This window comes from Cynara cardunculus (assembly GCF_001531365.2).
Source record: "Cynara cardunculus var. scolymus isolate 2C chromosome LG 17, CcrdV1, whole genome shotgun sequence".
NCBI classification, from domain to species: Eukaryota; Viridiplantae; Streptophyta; class Magnoliopsida; order Asterales; family Asteraceae; genus Cynara; species Cynara cardunculus.
The window spans coordinates 23,574,445-23,580,741 of NC_037544.1; positions in this window are offsets into that span (position 1 = coordinate 23,574,445).

Sequence of the window (6,297 nt, forward strand, 5' to 3'; positions counted from 1 at the left end):
TTCATTTCATCATAAGGGGGAGTATGTAATAATGAATGAAATATTCATTTCCGAACTTTTTAAAGGGAATCTGATGCAAAGATCAAGGGGGAGTAACTTCAAATTTGGCAAAAGACTCAAAAGAAGTGCGACTAGAGATGATTCCAAAAGATTATTCCGATGCTACAATGACTGAGAGATGTTGAATGTGAAGATCATCTTTACAACTGTTTACTGAAGATTATTTCTGAAGATTCTTTGAAGATCAAATCTTGTACATTGTTTCTGATAATTACTGTTCTACATTGTCAAAAGAGAAGATCATCGTGGTTCTACATTCGAGGGGAAGAATGCTAGAAGATCTATCTCAATAGTTAATTATTTGAAGATTTCAAGTTGAAAAATTCTTTTGAAGATGTTATAATGTGCTTAAAGATTCAAAGTTCAAACAAGACTCAAAACGCAGAATTTCTTTCAAGTCTGAATATAAAAGGGGAGAATGTTAGGACTGAAAATCAGTATTAAATTGTATTCGTCTTGAAAGTTAAATATAATTGTAAAAGTCATCGTGTTTGACTTTTCTTATATAGGTTTGACTTTGACTATGTTTAGTAGTTTGACCCTATAAATAGGATGATATCTTTGTAAATCTAGTAGAAGAAAAGAGAGAGCTCATTGTAAATTTTGATACGTAAAGAAAGGTTTGACTAAGAATTATGGTGTTGACTTTCTCTCTCAACACTTATGAATGTTCTTAAAGAAATATTCAGATCTGCCATTGTTATGAAGATTGCTTGAAGATTGATCATTGTAGTGGGCCTATCACTAAATCCCCGTGTAAAGATGAAACTATTGCTTGTTTAGAAGCAATAGATTGGCTAGGGGGTGTGCATTTGAATAGCTGGGCTAGCTATGTATGTTTCAATATCAACATACAACGCATGAATGTCGATAGAAGATGTGGGTGCCCGACTAAGTGTATAGACTGGAATAGGAGCATTTTCCTCATTTTGAGCTCCACACTCACCCTCTCCATATTTTTCTCCGTCCCCCTTCACACACTCTCTCAACATTTTCAACTTGAACTCCCTCATCTTCTTCATTCGGTATGTCATCCAATAGTTGATGCAATTCACCAAAATCATTGCCGAAGTCATCTGTAAACTCAAACATCAAAGGATATCCTCAAGAACACGAAGAACAGGCGATGAACAGTGCAAAAATTCAGAATTTTGTGTGAAAAATTCTCGAAAAACGTGTAAATTCTTCAATCAAATTGCTGCAACATGCTCTGATACCAATTGTAATTCCCAAAATATCAGCAAATCATATAATCTTCAATGAATAAGATGATCAATCTAGAGAGAAAATTTCACCAAATGCTTTTGTATTGAATCTTGTAATGATTACAAAATGATTAGCTCAACTCTAATTACAACTCTAATTACCCTATTTATACTAGAAAGCATTAAAGGCTAATCTATTACAAAATAGGAGAAACTTGCTTGAATACAACATTAATGCACAACATTGAACCCAACATTTACGGCTCACGATCACAAACCTTTCACCTTTTTACCCAAACGTCACTACCATCATCACCCCTACCAATATTTTATTATTATTTTTAAAATCCAATCACTCGTCTCCCTCCTACTATATAAACCTTCCTTCCCCACCAAATACCCTTTTACGCCTTCTAAACTCTCTCAAGAACAACCTGCAACTTAAGATCTTGCAACCATGGTTTCATCCACCTCACACGAATCCAACAACCACGAAAACCAGGTACAGTTGACTGGCGCAACCTTCCCATAAAGCCCAACAATCACAGTATCAAGCTTTGTCCTCAACTTTTTGAGGATAGGTTTGCCATTTTAATAGAGTTCTTTCAAAACTGCATCCTTCAACCGGTCCTCACTATCTCCGACAACGAGGTGCCAGTCAAATACATTCAATAGTACTGGCATACATGTGATTTCTACCCGGAAAACCGTGGCATCATGGGCGACATTGATGTCCCTAATGACATATGTGCTCTTTCCTCGCTTCCTTTCCTTCTTCTCAAGGATGCGATGGAAGTGCACAAATTGCCTTGTGATGCACCATTCACCCCACAGTTTGTAATGAATGGTCATTGCCCCATCATATCCAAAGATGGATACCCCGCGGAGAGGCCTTTGTCAAGGGTCATGCTTAGTGTCATTCCAGACACCTCCGCTACTCGTAGGTCCTATGAAAGCTATATGCTGGTCCAACAACCGCGACCAGCTACCCCAGAGCATATAGAGCCCTCCCCAGACACAAGCGAGGGATCTTAAGGTGAGAGGACTTCATCTGATGATGATGACAGTCCTCCTACCTCCCCCGGCCCTATACCCACTTCTGTTCCATCCCCCCAACCACAACCCTGGGCTACCACATCTACTATCCCTAGCGACCAAGGCCAAAGGGATATTGAACAAGGACCGCCCAGTCCGATCCCTACCCAAGCAAGCCATCCAGAGGCCATTCATCGGGTCTCTGGAGATGACATAACCGAGGAACCTCGTCATCCATCACCTCTCTCCCAACAGAGGGGTGATGAAGAAATAAGAGCCACTTCTCCTCAAGGCTTGACACTCTCCTCACACATAGAAGCATTCATTTCTTCTGACTTTGAAATTCCCATCAATCGTTCAGAGAGATCTTCCATTCATGCACGCACCCCTTCCATACTTGGTCTATCGATGGGGAAACACACGTACTTCTCTTCACCGGACTCTGAATCTGATGAGGAAGAAGCACATGTTGTAACATCTTGAGATAGTTCCTCTCTTGGGGGCTATCAAGGACGAGATGGAAGTCCTCCCTTGCCTCCCTCCCCTAAAGGCATCGATGAGGGCGCCTCAGGAACAGAGGCTCAACCTACAACATCCGTTGTTGTAGGTGTTATCCCTATTGCTGAGTTGGTCACAAAGGCCGAGTTCCAGGCCTTTGCTGACTCAACTCAGCGGTCCTTGGATGACCTTAAACTCAACATAGCGAGGATTGCTGAATCCACCCCATCCATTGACCTTACATCCATTCAGCAATCCCTCGCGTCCCTCGAGGCTCAATCGAGGGACAATACAACAAAAATCCAGTCTTTCCAGTATCTAGTGGTCTAGCAACATAATTTTCACACTAACCTGATGACCACCAGACATGACTCCATAAATGCATCCCTAGCCGCCCTCTCGACACAAATAACCGCAGCCGATGCATCCATTACCACCCTTTCCACCCAAGTCACAAACATCGTCAATTCCATTGCCTCCTTACCCACTACCATCATATCCAATATAGCACAAACTGCCCCCTCCCTCTGCAGCACCCACCCCCGATGAAGCCTTCACTGCATTTGCTGTAGAAGTACGAACCATCATATCCTCCATCACCATACCACCCACTACCTCCACCTCCACCCCCAAGACGTGGTCACACGGGCTGACCTCCGCTCTCTAACCAAGGCATTGATCTTAAACTTCAACGAGATCAGTGTCAAGTTTGCATCAAGAGCAGCCAAGCCCTCGAATGCCCTCAAGAAAAGTCTTATTCAATAGCAAGAGCGCACCACCTCTCTCTTCCACACAATGGAGAGAACGCAAAGGAGAGAAACAGTCATGAAGTATGTTGAGTCGCTAAGGCTCAAAAAGAAGAAGAGGAGTCGTGCCTCATGCTCCACCAGTCGCGCTCTTAAAAGGCCATGACATGACGACCCAGACCAAGATGATCATGGTCTTGGTCTTCATGAGGGGGAGAATCCTTCCATTACCCCGATGGAAACAGAAACACCACCACCTCCATAAGTCCAACAACCAACCACCCAACCAACCGATGGAACCGAGGCGAGGGAACCAGAGGCTTAGCCCTCTGATAATGTACATAATATACAAGTTCCCTATGTAAATATTGATGCATCTCTTCAACCAACTGTAAGCACTGTAAATCCACCACCACTAGCCAATGAGTCCTCACCAATTTTGGTGCGTTCTTCATCACCCTCTGATCAACCACCCTCTACCTCACCAGAACCAGCCATTCCCTTTACCCCATCACCAACACCACCTTCATCACCAAAGCAACCAGAACCCACTCCGATACAACCAGAACCTACAAACCCTCAACCATACACTACATCCCAACCAGAACCATAAACATCCTAACCAGAACCACCCCTTTGCCAAACAAAACCACCCATCAGCCAACCTACCCAAACAGTGCTTACAGATATACCCTCATCCTCAAGGCAACCTCCATCCATGGATCGAGTGTAGGAAATCATAACACAGATGGAGACCCTAATGAGACGTTCACCGGTGCCACCAAGAGAACCTGTCATGATGGAGAATATCCATCAATACCTCTATCATGATCGTGATGAGCAAATTGTTCTCAATTCTCCCAACCTATCACCAGAATCGATGGACCTACTCCGACACATATTCGTGAGACAGACGACACAACCACCACAAGTTGTCTTCTCAAATGATGGAATCAAAATGAGCCATGATATCAAGGTACGAACATTCACAAACAGAGCCATCAAGTACATCGAGTACACCGTGGAATGCGCACATAGGATGATATGCGTCTTCAACGACAATGATATCATTAATCTTAATCCATGGGACTTGATTGACTTGTATGGCCACACAACTCAGCGTCAGGATCAAGGGATGCGGTACGGGATGGCACATCGGGTGATCGTATAGGCAATGGGGACACTTGTAAAGTTCAGAGCAAAGAATGACTTCCAAATAGCTCTAGAACCTGACATCGATAGACTATCCTGCAAGGCTCCAAATGAAGATTTCCCTGGACTGCAAGAGATGCACTCTGCTTTAGTCTTAACTTAACCAGAACTTGGCTTGGTTTTCAAGAACGAGTACAAGGCAAAGAAATTTTTCAGACAAACTGAGGCCTTCAAGTATTCAACAGATACACTTGAATGGTTTCAAAAGGTCGTACGCGAAAGATTGGGCAGAGAGCATATGCCAAGGAATGAGGGACAAAAGTTGATTCATGTGATCTCCACAGTCATTCGTTATAGAGGACTGATGATGTGCTTCTGGATAATCTACAATGGAGACCATGATTAAGATGTAAAACTTTCTATCCTTATTTACTTCTGTATTGTACGAAACAATCCAATTTTCAGAAAATGAAAACTTTTGATAAAAGGATGTTTCTACTAGATTAGTCTTTGTTCATTACATTCATTTATGTTTCATAGACTAGTCATTGTTTATTTTTCATTACTTAGGGGGGGATTGTTAGACCCCATAATTCTTATTGAAAAAGTAATGAAAAATGTACAAGTATGGAAGTACAGAGGACCGATGAAAGAAGAGTTGGAAAAGACCTAAGTGCTCAAGGTGAACCAAAGATGCGATGAATGGTCCATAGGTGCGATGAACAATGCATCTTCATCACCCCTCTGGTTATTAGCACTTAGAAGATTCTACAAGAGTTCAATCAGAGACATCCAAGCAAAGAAGATACATAAAGACTCCTGGTTAAACATACTACCTAGAAGACAGCTGGAGATGACTCGTCAACAGCTGGAATCGGTTACAAAAGATAGATAGAGATAACTCCTAAATTCTAGATAGATATCTTTTCCCTAGAATATCTCATAGATATCTTTTCACTAGATTGTTATCTCTTAGACTAGATTGCTAGTATAAATAACTATCATATGTCTTGTAATTTATCACTTCCTTCTCGCCAAAGTTATCATAGTGAAATTCTTTAAAGCTTCATATTCTCCTGAATATTTTATAAGTTTTCACTATTCTTCATTCATACGATAGATTTAGGTTTCATAACATAAATCTTCGTGTTATATTGAGAGATCTGAGATCAACAGAGCTGGGATTCCCTATCGAAGTATAATAGGCGCATTATTATACTTAGCACAATACACTTGACCGTATATTGTCTTTCTTAGTGAACTTATTAGCTAGATTTAGCTCAGCGCCATGGGAACAGGTTTGAAAAAGGATCTTAGAGTGTCTAGGGTTGGGCCAGGAGGGTCTCAGATTTTGATAGGAAAAAAAAAAGATACAAAATCAATATCACTAAAAGAAAATGGGTATAAAAACTTATTAGATACCGCGGTCAATGGTATCTAATAAGTGTCATTGGAATAATATCAAATTAATCTTTTGAAACCATTGATGTATACTTATACTTTCCTTACAAAGAGAAAAATGGAACTGATAGGAACTTTAATATACCTACTTAGATAGTGAGTGTGAAAGTTACTTGCCCTTATAGAAAACCAACAAATAA